Raw genomic sequence first — 17390 nt, forward strand, 5'->3', positions numbered from 1 at the left:
CCTGCTATCCTACTGCTTAGTCTAGGATGCTAGATTTCCATCAGTGGCCCTACATTCTTGTCCGTCTGCTGTGCTATACTATCGGGCCGTGATCACCTGGGCGGTGAACACGGGCATGTACTTATATACTTTATGCATGACACATGTGATGACTAAAGTCGGGTCGGCTCGTAGGAGTACCCGCAAGTGGATCTTTGTGGCGGAGCGACAGGGCAGGTTGAGACCGCCTAGGTGAGAGGTGGGCCTAGCCCTGGTCGGCGTTCGCGGATACTTAACACGCTTAACGAGATCTTGGTATTTGATCTGAGTCTGGCCATTTGGTCTATACGCACTAACCATCTACGTGGGAGTAGTTATGGGTATCCCGACGTCGTGGTATCAGCCGAAGCCTTCTTGACGTCAGCGACTGAGTGGCGCGCGCCGGATTGGACTGGAACGCCACTAGGCTAGGTCTGCTTCCGGCCGCGTACGCAACGTGCAGGTGTGCATAGGGCGATGGGCCCAGACCCCTGCGCGCTTAGGATTAGACCGGCGTGCTGACCGCTCTGTTGTGCTTAGGTGGGGCTGCGACGCGTTGATCTTACGAGGCCGGGCATGACCCAGAAAAGTGTGTCCGGCCAATTGGGATCGAGCGTGTTGGGTTATGTGGTGCACCCCTGCAGGGAAGTTTATCTATTCGAATAGCCGTGTCCCTCGGTAAAAGGACGACCCGGAGTTGTACCTTGAGCTTATGACAACTAGAACTGGATACTGAATAAAATACACCCTTCCCAGTGCCAGATACAACCCGGTGATCGCTCTCTAACAGGGTGACGAGGAGGGGATCGCCGGGTAGGATTATGCTATGCGATGCTACTTGGAGGACTTCAATCTACTCTCTTCTACATGCTGCAAGATGGAGATGTCCAGAAGCGTAGTCTTCGACAGGACTAGCTATCCCCCTCTTATTCCGGCATTCTGCAGTTCAGTCCACTGATATGCCTCTTTACACATATACCCATGCATATATACTGTAGCTCCTTGCTTGCGAGTACTTTGGATGAGTACTCACGGTTGCTTTTCTCCCTCTTTTCCCCTTTCTATATCGGATTGTCGCAATCAGATGTTGGAGTTCAGGAGCCAGACGCCACCGTCGACGACGACACCTACGACACTGGAGGTGCCTACTACTACGTGCAGGCCGCTGATGACGACCAGGAGTAGTTAGGAGGTCCCAGGCAGGAGGCCTTGCCTTTTCGATCGTTGCTACTTTTGTGTTAGCCTTCTTAAGGCAAACTAGTTTAACTTATGTCTGTACTCAGATATTGTTGCTTCCGCTGACTCGTCTATGATCGAGCACTTGTATTCGAGCCCTCGAGGCCCCTGGCTTGTATTATAATGCTTGTATGACTTATTTATGTTTTAGAGTTGTGTTGTGATATCTTCCCGTGAGTCCCTGATCGTGATCGTACACAATTGCGTGCATGATTAGTGTACGGTCAAATCGGGGGTGTCACAGTAGCACTGGGAGAACTACTGTGATTGTGTCTCGGTTCTTCCGGACGAGCACCTCAGTAGAGAAAGCCGAAAACTGACTGTCATGATACGGCAAGAGCTGGTCAGCTGTTCGAGAGGTTGTAAAATCTTTAAGGATTTCTCCCGCATAATGCCATAGCCAATGCGTGCGATGGATCGGTTTTTCTTCTGATCAGGTGCTTATAGAGCCCCTCGTGCGGTCTTCCGAACACCAGGGGCTGCGCCTACCTTCCTAAAGCTCCTATGGCTAAGTGAGAGTGATAAAGCCCTATAGTCCGATTGCCTGGTTCGTTGTGTTGAACACCTCCTTCGAAGGACCCAAAAGTGGGGTAAAGAGTGATCAGGTTTATCCCGAACACCCCCGTACTTCTTACGTGGGGGCAGAAGCCGACGACTGGCCAACTCTCAGGATTAATATATAAAATGGCCGCGCAGGAGGATAAACTTTTATATAACAGGCAATAAATAATATAAATGACCTTGTTCAAACATTACAAAGGACAACATGATTTGCATTCATGGAAATATAATGTCCTTGGTGTATAGCTCCGCCGCAAGGTAGGATCCTTTCAGGACACTCCATGATATAATTCGGGCTTGCGGTGCTCCTTCCCCTCTGGCGGTCCTTCGGTCATCAGCTTTTCAGCATCCATCTTCCCCCAGTGCACCTTCGCGCGGGCGAAGGCCATTCGCGCACCCTCTATACAGACCGACTGCTTGATGACGTCAAGTCGAGGGTAGGCACTCACAAGCCACTTCACGAGCCCGAAGTAGCTTCTCAGAATTGGCTCGGCGGGCCATAACCGGATAATCAAATCCTTCATGGCTAGTTCCGCCGCCTTATGCAGTTCGATCAGCTATTTCAGTTGATCGACAAAAGGCACCGGATAATTCGGTGCCAAATACTGCGACCAGAAGAGCTTATCCGCAGTCTTCCTTTCTTCGGCTCGGTAGAATTGGGCGGCATCCGATATGCTGCAAGGCAGCTCCACAAATACCCCTGGAGAAATCCGAATTAGAAACATAATTTTCTCCTCAAATACTTGCTTTACATAGAAAAAAGCCTTACCCGCCGCGATCTTCCTCGCCTCTTGGATCTCCTGCAGGGCGCTTTGGATTTCCCCCCGGGCATCGCTCGTGGCCTGATTAGCCTTGGTGAGTTCAGATTCCTTCTCTGTTAAACTCTGCTCCAAGGTCTCGCATTTCTTCACGGCCTCTTGAAGCTCCTGCTCAGCTTCAATAACCCTGGCCTCGTGCTTCTCACGAAGAACCTACTCTGTGGCTGCCTTTTTCTCGGCCTCGGCCACAGCCTTCCTAAGAGCCTCGACTTCGGTCATCATCCCTGGCGCAAATTATGAAACATACTTTATCATATTGAAAATTCGTTCGCAATCAACGCGAACAATCCTTGCGCATACCTTGTTTATCTCCCAACTGCATTTTCAACTGGCCAAGTTCTTTGGCCCGCTCCAGACTTTGATTCAGTCTGGAGACCTCCGCAGTATGAGAGGCAGTAGCCGCCACAGACGCCTACTTATAAAAAAAGGAGAGATAGATGTCATCAAGTGAGTCTTCCTGCGAACATAAATTTGATCCCCTGTCTGGTTCTTTCTTTCACTGAACAGTGTATCAGGGGCTACTATCCATACCATGACACTGTTCGAAACCTCATAAAACATACCTCAAAACCTTTTATAAGGCTGATACAGGCTTCATTCAGTCCACTCTCAGCAGACTGAATCTTCTCAATCACTGCACCCATAAGGGCACGGTGTTCATCGATGATGGAGGCACTCTTCAGCGCCGCCAACAAAGCATCCGACACCTCTGGTTGGACAGAGGTTGTCGGTGGAACAGGTACGCCCCCTCCAGCCGAAGGAGGCCGCCTGCTTGATTCTGGAGCTGTATTGACCTCCGGAATTGCATCCGGCTGGGAGCCGAATTCCAGATGATCCCCGCCGTCAACTCCCATGGGAATCTTCTCCCCCATGTGTCCGGACCCTGAAGTTTGACCTCCAGGCGCCGCCTTCACGATCTTTTCCTCCCTTCCTTGGCCCGGGTCCTTCTAGAACGAAGCCTCTGTGTTATTCACCTGTTTGGGGGAAGGGGCCTTCGGGGGCGTCCCGCTCTCCATAGCATCCGAGCTCAGCGGATCCTCTGATGATGATTGTTTGGTACAGGACCTCGCCGAACTACAAAAAATATGGCTCAGGTTAAAATATTATGCCATGATGAGTCTAGACGCATAAACGTATTCGGACTTTATATACTCACGAGTTCACCAGGGGCTGGGCCCTGGGATCCCATGCCAGGCCGCTGTCGGCGGCGGCAGTGGACTCTTCCGGAAGAGGAGCTTTTCCCCTTTTAGGTGACTCGACCTCCAAGTGTGCGGAGGCCGTCCTCTTCTTTCTTTCCCCCGTGGGGGATTCATCTTCCTCCTCCTCCTCGTCCTCTTCGGAGGCGGAACGGGCATTGGAGCCTTCGGATATTGTGTCCGAAGTGCCGTGGCGACGAAGGCCGCCCCGGGTCTTTTTGGCCTCCTTCTCGACCGTCTTCTTCGGCACCTTGTAAGGCGCCGGGACCAGCATCCTCGTCAGAAGTGGGACGGCCGGTTCTTCCGGCAGCGGGGCCGGACAGTGGATCCGCTCCGCCTTCTTCATCCAGCCCTAGGAGAGTTGTGGATAAACACATTAAGCATTTCCTTTGGGTTATGTGGATAAAATGTATGATGACTTACCGAGCTTGCACGGCGGGACAGTTGGTACCCGCGATCCTCGGCTGAGTCCGGCCATGATTTGCTGGACTTGAAAAGCACCTTCCAGATGTCTTTGTGCGAGGAGCCAAAAAGCTCTCACAGGGTTTGGTGCTTGGCCGGATCGAATTCCCATAGATTGCAAGTCCGGTGTTGACAAGGCAGGATCCGGCGAACTAACATCACCTGCACTACATTGACAAGTTCGATGTTCTTGTCTTCCATATCTTTAACATGCGTCTGGAGCACCGACAGTTTGTCGGACGAAGACCAGTTCAGGCCCTTCTTGACCTAGGATGTAAGCCGCAGAAGGGCTCCGGATCGAAACTCGGGAGTAGCGGCCCATTCCGTGCCGCGCGGCTCGGTGATGTAAAACCACTGCTGTTGCCACTCCTTGACGGAATCATTGAAGGTGCCTGTTGGCCATGTGATGTTGGGCATCTTGCTCACCATAGCACCCCCGCACTCGGCGTGCTCGCCGCCCACTATCTTGGGCTTCACATTAAAAATCTTCAGCCATAAGCCGAAATGTGGCGAGATGCGGAGAAAAGCCTCGCACACGACGATGAATGTCGAGATATTGAGGAAGGAATTGGGGGACAGATCATGAAGATCAATCCCGTAATAATACATGATGCCGCGAACGAACGGGTGGAGGGGAAACCCTAGTCCGCGGACAAAGTGAGGGAGGAATACGACCCTCTCGTGGGGTTCCGGAGTAGGAACGATCTGTCTCGCCGTCGGGAGATGGTGGCTGATTATCTTGACCAGGTACCCGGCCTCCCGAAGCTTTTTGATATCCTTCTCCCGGACGGTAGAGGCCATCCACTTGCCTCCTGCTCCGGATCCAGACATTTTCAGAATGCCTTTGTGGGCGGAGAAGATGAGCGCTTGGGCGCTGGAGTGAAAGTGCGTTATATCGACTAGAGGGGGGTGAATAGGCAATTTTTATGAATTCTTCACTGAGGAATTTGTGGGTGAGGAAATTCCTTAGCGAAGAACTACTTGCAGCGGAATAAGTACTCAAAAGTATGCATAGCAGAACACAAGCATAGTCATCATGATGAAATGAAGACAAGCACAGATTACAGAAAGCGTAAACACAGGATAACACAGGATGAAGACAAACAGACTGAGGAAATTTAATTGAGGAAATTGAGAAAGTCTTCAGTCAAAGTCTTCAAACACAGATATGAACAAGTTCACAACACAGTGATGAGGAAATGGAAGAGTTGAGGAAATAGAACCAGTTGGCTTGGTGAAGACAATGGTTTGGTAGACCAGTTCCAACTGTTGTCTCTGTCACTGAAGAATATGACTGAACTGTATGAGATTTCCAATGGCTTCACTCAAAGGGATTGGTAGGTGTAGGATTTTGAGTTGAGCATCACATGGAAATTTTTCCTTAGTATTTCCTCGACCCCCTTTAACAGTACGGTGTTTCCTATGACTCAAGAAAGAGAAAATGAAACTATGAAAACAAAAGTCTTCACGCTTCATGTTCCTCAAATGAATACCAAGTCTTCAAGGTCACACCAATTTCTTTACTTTCAAAGTCTTCAGAAAGTCTTCAGAAATACCAAATTCTTCAGTCGAAGAACTTCATTTTTAGGGGTCGACTTTCTCTGTAAATATCAAACTCCTCATAGACTTATAGACCTGTGTACACTCATAAACGCATTAGTCCCTTAACCTATAAGTCTTAAATACACCAAAATCACTAAGGGGCACTAGATGCACTTACAATCTCCCCCTTTTGGTGATTGATGACAATATAGGTTAAGTTTTCAACGGGGATAAACATATGAAGTGTAAATACTGATATTGAGGAATTTGATTGCAAGATATAGAAGAACTCCCCCTGAAGATGTGCATAGTGAGGAATTTGCTTTTGAAGCAATGCACACTTGAAGAGTTGAATCATGGAGATCTCCCCCTATATCTTGTAATTCATACACGCATTTGACATAATATATGAAGAATTTGAAATGCATGATGAAATATGGTGACTGATGTAATTCAGCATGCGTGCAATAATATTAACGAGGAATAAGCATGCAGAAGAAACAGCAAAAGTATCAGACCACCATAGAGTTTAAGTTTACAACTCGATCCAACAAAGTCATCAGAAGAACGGGAGTTGTAACTTTAGAAAAAAAAACGCCCATAAGATAGACCCGCTTGAAGACTAACTCAAATTTCTCCCACTTTGTCATCGAATGACCAAAAGGGTCAAAAATGAGGACTAACGCCCCTGAAGAATATCAAGGTGATGAAGGAGCGCCAGCGTTGTTGGGGTCGTTTGTTGATGTAGGGCCTGCCGCAGTGTCGTCCAAGTCTTCATGTTCATCAGTGTCACGTGATGAAGAATAGGAGCTGGCCACCAAGGAAGGAACCTTGACCTTCTTGTACTTCTTCGGAGGAGGTGCAGCCCAGTCAAGATCTTCCTTGAGACCCATTTTCTTCAGATTTTCTTCACTATAGACTTGAGACAGAACAGCCCAGGTGCGGTTGAGGGTTTCATGACGGTAGTAGTGGTTTTTCTTCACTGCATTTTGGGTAGCAGTCATGTTGTGAAGAATTGAACCAAACTGACGCTTGACCCATTTATGATTGCGATCAACCTTCTGGTGAAGACTGAGGAGAAGCTCATGATCAGTCATCACCCTGGGTGATGTGCCTTGAGGATTTTGCTTGGGTGCATTTGCGGCAGAGTCATGGGTGGCAGAGTCACCATTGGTGGAGTAGGATGCAGCCTTGCGAAATTGTCCATCCAATGGACGAATGCCTTCATCAATTATAGAAGTAGCCTTGCCCTTTTCATCAGCTGAGGAAAATGTCCGTTTGAGGACTTCAATCAGGGGCAAGTAGCTGCAATGGTTCAATGTATCAGCTTTAGAGTTGAGTGAAGACCTTGTCCTGATGAATCTCATAATCCAAGGTGCATAAGGCTTCAGCTCAAATGGTGACATGGCGACATTGGCCAGAGTCCTCATGAAGAAATCATGGAAGTTTATGGGAATGCCATGAATGATATTGAAAAGCAGATTCTTCATGATGCCAACGACTTCTTCTTCATTTGAGTCGTGGCCCTTGATAGGACTCAATGTCTTCGTCAGAATGCGATAGACAGTCCGAGGCACATACAGCAATTCCTTCACAAGGAATTTTGTTCTTGGGGCCTGACCTGGCTTCAAAGGCTTCATCAGCACTTGCATGTAGTGATCGGTAAGCTCAGGTTCATTGTAGACGCAACAAGCACCTTCAAGGGGAGGACTGAGTGGTAAGGCACGAAGCAATTCAGTAGCTGGTGCCTTGTAGTGAGTGTTTTCAGACATCCAGTCCAGCACCCATGAATTCACATCTTCAGAATTTCCGGTGATGTGCAGCGTCGCATAAAATTGGAGAATAAGTTCTTCATTCCAATCACAGATGTCAGTGCAGAAATTTAACAATCCAGCGTCGTGAAGAACACTGAGGACTGGCTCGAAGCACGGCAGAGATTCCATATCCATGTGAGGAATGTGCTCATGATCAAAGACTTTGTCTTTGTCGAACAGCACTGAGGAATAGAAATGTGCCTGGCTGGCAGTCCAGAAACGCCTCTTCCTTATGCGAGCGGAGTCATAATGGTTGTAATCAATGAAGAATACATGCTCGCCAAAGAAGGCATCAGTCTTGAATGTTTGCTTCCTTGAGAATGGATCCTTTGGCTTGGGCAGTGGAGTGTCAGTCAGTTGCATGATGACCTCAGGAATCGCAATCTCAGGTTCTTCAAGCTGAGGAATTTCTGGTTCCTCTTCAGTGGCAGCCTGGTTCTTGAATTCTTCATTTTCATTTTCTTCAGCACTAGCGGCTGGAATGTCTTCATGAGCTTCATAAGATCCCATTTGAACTGTACTGACTGGGGACTGAGGAATTTGCTGCAGTGGAGTGAAGAGTGGAGAATTGGGGTGCTGACTTTCCCAAAAGTCATCATTCATCACTGGTGTGGTACAGCCAATGTCCACATCTTCATCTTCAATTTCTTCAACGTCGGCCTCTTCAGCAGTAAACTGAGGCATAGGCAAGGAAACAACTGGGGTTGAAGGGATTTCATCCACTTCAATTTCTTCATCCATCTGCTCTGACGTAGCAGCAGAAGGAGTTTCTTCATCAGATCCGCTAGGGATCACATATTCTTCATCAAAAGGAACAAGGTCCTTTGATGGCATGGTTGAGATCAGAACAGCATCAATCGGGTTTGCAAAAGAGCTTGTCAATTTCTTCATCTTCTTCGATGCTGAAGAATCTGAAGGAGTTGATGCTTTCCTTTTCTTCACTGCTGCATGCTCTGTAGCCTTGGTCTTCTTCACATCTGAGGCAGATGGAAGGATTGGAGTTGGAGTAGGCGCAGGAGGAGCAGAGGAATGTGGTTGATTTTCTTCAGGCACAACTGATACAGTTGCCCTGACCTCCTCATTTTCTTCAGGCGCACCACTAGTGGGTGCCCTGGGAATTTCTTCAGTGGCTGGAATTGAAGGAAATATGCCCTAGAGGCAATAATAAAGTATTATTTATTTCCTTATATCATGATAAATGTTTATTATTCATGCTAGAATTGTATTAACCGGAAACATGATACATGTGTGAATACATAGACAAACAGAGTGTCACTAGTATGCCTCTACTTGACTAGCTCGTTAATCAAAGATGGTTATGTTTCCTAACCATGGACAAAGAGTTGTTATTTGATTAACGGGATCACATCATTAGTAGAATGATGTGATTGACTTGACCCATTCCGTTAGCTTAGCACTCGATCGTTTAGTATGTTGCTACTGCTTTCTTCATGACTTATACATGTTCCTATGACTATGAGATTATGCAACTCCTGTTTACCGGAGGAACACTTTGTGTGCTACCAAACTTCACAACGTAAATGGGTGATTATAAAGGTGCTCTACAGGTGTCTCCAAAGGTACTTGTTGGGTTGGCGTATTTCGAGATTAGGATTTGTCACTCCGATTGTCGGAGAGGTATCTCTGGGCCCACTCGGTAATGCACATCACTATAAGCCTTGCAAGCATTGTGACTAATGAGTTAGTTACGGGATGATGTATTACGGAACGAGTAAAGAGACTTGCCAGTAACAAGATTGAACTAGGTATCGAGATACCGACGATCGAATCTCGGGCAAGTAACATACCGATGACAAAGGGAACAACGTATGTTATTATGCGGTTTGACCGATAAAGATCTTCGTAGAATATGTGGGAGCCAATATGAGCATCCAGGTTCCGCTATTGGTTATTGACCGGAGAGGTGTCTCGGTCATGTCTACATAGTTCTCGAACCCGTAGGGTCCGCACGCTTAACGTTACGATGATAGTTATATTATGAGTTTATATGTTTTGATGTACCGAAGGTTGTTCGGAGTCCCGGATGTGATCACGGACATGACGAGGAGTCTCGAAATGGTCGAGACATAAAGATTGATATATTGGACGACTATATTCGGACACCGGAAGTGTTCCGGAGAAGTTTCGGATAAAACCGGAGTGCTGGAGGGGTTACCGGAACCCCCCGGGGAAGTATTGGGCCTTAGTGGGCCTTGAGGGGAGAGAGAGGGCAGCAGCCAGGAGGTGGCGCGCCCCCTCCCATGAGGAGTCCTATTAGGACTAGGAGAGGGGGGCGCAGCCCCTCTTTTCCTCTCCCTCTCCCTCTCTTTCCTTCCCCCCCTCTCTTCCTAGTTGGACTAGGAAAGGGGAGTCCTACTCCTACTAGGAGGAGGACTCCCCCCCTCTCCTTGGCGCGCCTAGGGCAGCCGGCATCCCCCTTGCTCCTTTATATACGGGGGCAGGGGGGCACCTTTATACACACTTGATATACGATATTTTAGCCGTGTGCGGTGCCCCCCTCCACCATATTACACCTCGATAATACCGTTGCGGAGCTTAGGCGAAGCCCTGCGTCGGTGGAACATCATCATCGTCACCACGCTGTCGTGCTGACGAAACCCTCCCTCAACACTTGGCTGGATCGGAGTTCGAGGGACGTCATCAAGCTGAACGTGTGCTGAACTCGGAGGTGCCGTACGTTCGGTACTTGATCGGTCGGATCGTGAAGACGTACGACTACATCAACCGCGTTGTGATAACGCTTCCGCTCTCGGTCTACGAGGGTACGTGGACAACACTCTCCCCTCTCGTTGCTATGCATCACCATGATCTTGCGTGTGCGTAGGAAATTTTTTGAAATTACTACGTTCCCCAACAGTGGTATCAGAGCCTGGTTTTATGCGTTGATGCTATGCACGAGTAGAACACAAGTGAGTTGTGGGCGATATAAGTCATACTGCTTACCAGCATGTCATACTTTGGTTCAGCAGTATTGTGAGATGAAGCGGCATGGACCGACATTACGCGTACGCTTACGCGAGACTGGTTTCACCGTTGCGAGCACTCGTTGCTTAAAGGTGACCGGCGGGTGTCTGTCTCTCTCACTTTAGTTGAACCGAGTGTGGCTACGCCCGGTCCTTGCGAAGGTTAAAATAGCACCAACTTGACAAACTATTGTTGTGGTTTTTGCTAAGCCCGTAGCAACCACGTAAAACTTGCAACAACAAAGTAGAGGACGTCTAACTTGTTTTTGCCGGGCATGTTGTGATGTGATATGGTCAAGACATGATGTGATATAATTTGTTGTATGAGATGATCATGTTTTGTAACCGAGTTATCGGCAACTGGCAGGAGCCATATGGTTGTCGCTTTATTGTATGAATTGCAATCGCCATGTAATAGTTTTACTTTATCACTAAGCGGTAGCGATAGTCGTAAAAGCAATAAGTTGGCGAGACGACAACGATACTACGATGGAGATCAAGGTGTCGCGCCAGTGACGATGGTGATCATGACGGTGCTTCGGAGATGCAGATCACGAGCACGGTGCTTCGAAGATGGAGATCACAAGCACAAGATGATGATTGCCATATCATATCACTTATATTAATTGCATGTGATGTTAATCCTTTATGCATCTTATCTTGCTTTGATTGACGGTAGCATTATAAGATGATCTCTCACTAAAACTTCAAGATAAAAGTGTTCTCCCTGAGTATGCACCATTGCGAAAGTTCTTCGTGCTGAGACACCACGTGATGATCGGGTGTGATAGGCTCTACGTTCAAATACAACGGGTGCAAAACAGTTGCACACGCGGAATACTCAGGTTAAACTTGACGAGCCTAGCATATGCGGATATGGCCTCGGAACACGGAGACCGAAAGGTCGAGCGTGAATCATATAGTAGATATGATCAACATAGTGATGTTCACCATTGAAACTACTCCATCTCACGTGAAGATCGGACATGGTTTAGTTGATTTGGATCACGTAATCACTTAGATGATTAGAGGGATATCTATCTAAGTGGGAGTTCTTAAGTAATATGATTAATTGAACTTAAATTTATCATGAACTTAGTACCTGATAGTATCTTGCTTGTCTATGTTAATTGTAGATAAATGGCACGTGTTGTTGTTCCGTTGAATTTTAATGCGTTCCTTGAGAAAGCTAAGTTGAAAGATGATGGTAGCAATTACACGGACTGGGTCCGTAACTTGAGGATTATCCTCAGTGCTGCACAGAAGAATTACGTCCTGGAAGCACCGCTAGGTGCCAGGCCTCCTGCAAGAGCAACACCAGAAGTTATGAACGTCTGGCAGAGCAAAGCTGATGACTACTCGATAGTTCAATGTGCCATGCTTTACGGCTTAGAACCGGGTCTTCAACGACGTTTTGAACGTCATGGAGCATATGAGATGTTCCAGGAGTTGAAGTTAATATTTCAAGCAAATGCCCGGATTGAGAGATATGAAGTCTCCAATAAGTTCTACAGCTGCAAGATGGAAGAGAATAGTTCTGTCAGTGAGCATATACTCAAAATGTCTGGGTATAATAATCACTTGATTCAACTGGGAGTTAATCTTCCGGATGATAGCGTCATTGACAGAATTCTTCAATCACTGCCACCAAGCTACAAGAGCTTCGTGATGAACTATAACATGCAAGGGATGAATAAGACAATTCTCGAGCTCTTCGCAATGCTGAAGGCAGCTGAGGTAGAAATCAAAAAGGAGCATCAAGTGTTGATGGTCAGTAAAACCACTAGTTTCAAGAAAAAGGGCAAAGGGAAGAAGAAGGGGAACTTCAAGACGAACAGCAAGCAAGTTGCTATTCAGGAGAAGAAACCCAAGTCTGGACCTAAGCCTGAAACTGAGTGCTTCTACTGCAAGCAGATTGGTCACTGGAAGCGGAACTGCCCCAAGTATTTGGCGGATAAGAAGGATGGCAAGGTTAACAAAGGTATATGTGATATACATGTTATTGATGTGTACCTTACTAATGCTTGCAGTAGCACCTGGGTATTTGATACTGGTTCTGTTGCTAATATTTGCAACTCGAAACAGGGGCTACGGATTAAGCGAAGATTGGCTAAGGACGAGGTGACGATGCGCGTGGGAAATGGTTCCAAAGTCGATGTGATCGCCGTCAGCACGCTACCTCTACATCTACCTTCGGGATTAGTTTTAGACCTAAATAATTGTTATTTGGTGCCAGCGTTGAGCATGAACATTATATCCGGATCTTGTTTAATGCGAGACGGTTATTCATTTAAATCAGAGAATAATGGTTGTTCTATTTATATGAATAATATCTTTTATGGTCATGCACCCTTGAAGAGTGGTCTATTTTTAATGAATCTCGATAGTAGTGACACACATATTCATAATGTCGAAGCCAAAAGATGCAGAGTTGATAATGACAGTGCAACTTATTTGTGGCACTGCCGTTTAGGTCATATCGGTGTAAAGCGCATGAAGAAACTCCATGCTGATGGATTTTTGGAATCACTTGATTATGAATCACTTGGTACTTGCGAACCGTGCCTCATGGGCAAGATGACAAAAACACCGTTCTCCGGAACTATGGAGAGAGCAACAGATTTGTTGGAAATCATACATACAGATGTATGTGGTCCGATGAATATTGAGGCTCGTGGCGGATATCGTTATTTTCTCACCTTCACAGATGATTTGAGCATATATGGGTATATCTATTTAATGAAACATAAGTCTGAAACATTTGAAAAGTTCAAAGAATTTCAGAGTGAAGTTGAAAATCATCATAACAAGAAAATAAAATTCCTACGATCTGATCATGGAGGAGAATATTTGAGTTACGAGTTTGGCCTACATTTGAAACAAAGCGGAATAGTTTCGCAACTCACGCCACCCGGAACACCACAGCGTAATGGTGTGTCCGAATGTCGTAATCGTACTTTATTAGATATGGTGCGATCTATGATGTCTCTTACTGATTTACCGCTATCATTTTGGGGTTATGCTTTAGAGACGGCTGCATTCACTCTAAATAGGGCACCATCGAAATCCGTTAAAACGACACCTTATGAACTATGGTTTGGCAAGAAACCAAAGTTGTCGTATCTTAAAGTTTGGGGTTGCGATGCTTATGTGAAGAAACTTCAACCTGATAAGCTCAAACCTAAATCGGAGAAATGTGTCTTCATAGGATACCCAAAGGAGACTGTTGGGTACACCTTCTATCACAGATCCGAAGGCAAGATATTCGTTGCTAAGAATGGATCCTTTCTAGAGAAGGAGTTTCTCTCGAAAGAAGTGAGTGGGAGGAAAGTAGAACTTGATGAGGTAACTGTACCTGCTCCCTTATTGGAAAGTAGATCATCACAGAAATCAGTTTCTACGACACCTACACCAATTAGTGAGGAAGTTAATGATAATGATCATGAAACTTCAGATCAAGTTATTACTGAACCTCGTAGGTCAACTAGATCAAGATCCGCACCAGAGTGGTACAGTAATCCTGTTCTGGAGGTTATGTTACTAGACCATGATGAACCTACGAACTATGAAGAAGCGATGGTGAGCCTAGATTCCGCAAAATGGCTTGAAGCCATGAAATCCGAGATGGGATCCATGTATGAGAACAAAGTATGGACTTTGGTTGACTTGCCCGATGGTCGGCAAGCCATTGAAAATAAATGGATCTTCAAGAAGAAGACTGACGCTGATGGTAATGTTACTGTCTATAAAGCTCGACTTGTTGCGAAAGGTTTTCAACAAGTTCAAGGGATTGACTACGATGAGACCTTCTCACCAGTAGCGATGCTTAAGTCTGTCTGAATCATGTTAGCAATTGCCGCATTTTATGATTATGAAATTTGGCAAATGGATGTCAAAACTGCATTCCTGAATGGATTTTTGGAAGAAGAGTTGTATATGATGCAACCAGAAGGTTTTGTCGATCCAAAGGGAACTAACAAAGTGTGCAAGCTCCAGCGATCCATTTATGGACTGGTGCAAACCTCTCGGAGTTGGAATAAACGCTTTGATATTGTAATCAAAGCATTTGGTTTTATACAGACTTTTGGAGAAGCCTGTATTTACAAGAAAGTGAGTGGGAGCTCAGTAGCATTTCTGATATTATATGTGGATGACATATTACTGATTGGAAATGATATAGAATTTCTGGATTGCATAAAGGGATACTTGAATAAGAGTTTTTCAATGAAAGACCTCGGTGAAGCTGCATATATATTAGGCATTAAGATCTATAGAGATAGATCAAGACGCTTAATAGGACTTTCACAAAGCACATACCTTGACAAAGTTTTGAAGAAGTTCAAAATGGATCAAGCAAAGAAAGGGTTCTTGCCTGTACTACAAGGTGTGAGATTGAGTAAGACTCAATGCCCGACTACTGCAGAAGATAGAGAGAAGATGAAAGATGTTCCCTATGCTTCAGTCATAGGCTCTATCATGTATGCAATGCTGTGTACCCGACCTGATGTGTGCCTTGCTATAAGTTTAGCAGGGAGGTACCAAAGTAATCCAGGAGTGGATCACTGGACAGCGGTCAAGAACATCCTGAAATACCTGAAAAGGACTAAGGATATGTTTCTCGTTTATGGAGGTGACAAAGAGCTCATCGTAAGTGGTTACGTTGATGCAAGCTTTGACACTGATCCGGACGATTCTAAATCGCAAACCGGATACGTATTTACATTGAACGGTGGAGCTGTCAGTTGGTGCAGTTCTAAGAAAAGTGTCATGGCGGGATCTACGTGTGAAGCAGAATACATAGCTGCTTCGGAAGCAGCAAATGAAGGAGTCTGGATGAAGGAGTTCATATCCGATCTAGGTGTCATACCTAGTGCATCGGGACCAATGAAAATCTTTTGTGACAATACTGGTGCAATTGCCTTAGCAAAGGAATCCAGATTTCACAAGAGAACCAAGCACATCAAAAGACGCTTCAATTCCATCCGGGATTTAGTCCAGGTGGGAGACATCGAAATTTGCAAGATACATACGGATCTGAATGTTGCAAACCCGTTGACTAAGCCTCTTCCACGAGCAAAACATGATCAGCACCAAGACTCCATGGGTGTAAGAATCATTACTATGTAATCTAGATTATTGACTCTAGTGCAAATGGGAGACTGAAGGAAATATGCCCTAGAGGCAATAATAAAGTATTATTTATTTCCTTATATCATGATAAATGTTTATTATTCATGCTAGAATTGTATTAGCCGGAAACATAATACATGTGTGAATACATAGACAAACAGTGTGTCACTAGTATGCCTCTACTTGACTAGCTCGTTAATCAAAGATGGTTATGTTTCCTAGCCATAGACATGAGTTGTCATTTGATTAACGGGATCACCTCATTAGGAGAATGATGTGATTGACCTGACCCATTCCGTTAGCTTAGCACCCGATCGTTTAGTATGTTGCTATTGCTTTCGTCATGACTTATACATGTTCCTATGACTATGAGATTATGCAACTCCCGTTTACCGGAGGAACACTTTGTGTGCTACCAAACGTCACAACGTAAATGGGTGATTATAAAGGTGCTCTACAGGTGTCTCCAAAGGTACTTGTTGGGTTGGCGTATTTCGAGATTAGGATTTGTCACTCCGAGGAGAGGTATCTCTGGGCCCACTCGGTAATGCACATCACTATAAGCCTTGCAAGCATTGTGACTAATGAGTTAGTTACGGGATGATGTATTACGGAATGAGTAAAGAGACTTGCCAGTAACAAGATTGAACTAGGTATCGAGATACCGACGATCGAATCTCGGGCAAGTAACATACCGATGACAAAGGGAACAACGTATGTTGTTATGCGGTTTGACCGATAAAGATCTTCGTAGAATATGTGGGAGCCAATATGAGCATCCAGGTTCCGCTATTGGTTATTGACCGGAGAGGTGTCTCGGTCATGTCTACATAGTTCTCGAACCCGTAGGGTCTGCACGCTTAACGTTACGATGATAGTTATATTATGAGTTTATATGTTTTGATGTACCGAAGGTTGTTCGGAGTCCCGGATGTGATCACGGACATGACGAGGAGTCTCGAAATGGTCGAGACATAAAGATTGATATATTGGACGACTATATTCGGACACCGGAAGTGTTTCGGAGAAGTTTCGGATAAAACCGGAGTGCCGGAGGGGTTACCGGAACCCCCCGGGGAAGTATTGGGCCTTAGTGGGCCTTGAGGGGAGAGAGAGGGCAGCAGCCAGGAGGTGGCGCGCCCCCTCCCATGAGGAGTCCTATTAGGACTAGGAGAGGGGGGCGCAGCCCCTCTTTTCCTCTCCCTCTCCCTCTCTTTCCTTCCCCCCCTCTCTTCCTAGTTGGACTAGGAAAGGGGAGTCCTACTCCTACTAGGAGGAGACTCCCCCCCCTCTCCTTGGCGCGCCTAGGGCAGCCGGCCTCCCCCTTGCTCCTTTATATACGGGGGCAGGGGGGCACCTCTATACACACTTGATATACGATATTTTAGCCGTGTGCGGTGCCCCCCTCCACCATATTACACCTTGATAATACCATTGCGGAGCTTAGGCGAAGCCCTGCGTCGGTGGAACATCATCATCGTCACCACGCCGTCGTGCTGACGAAACTCTCCCTCAACACTCGGCTGGATCGGAGTTCGAGGGACGTCATCGAGCTGAACGTGTGCTGAACTCGGAGGTGCCGTACGTTCGGTACTTGATCGGTCGGATCGTGAAGACGTACGACTACAT

This window comes from Aegilops tauschii, chromosome 1, assembly GCF_002575655.3.
Source record: "Aegilops tauschii subsp. strangulata cultivar AL8/78 chromosome 1, Aet v6.0, whole genome shotgun sequence".
NCBI classification, from domain to species: Eukaryota; Viridiplantae; Streptophyta; class Magnoliopsida; order Poales; family Poaceae; genus Aegilops; species Aegilops tauschii.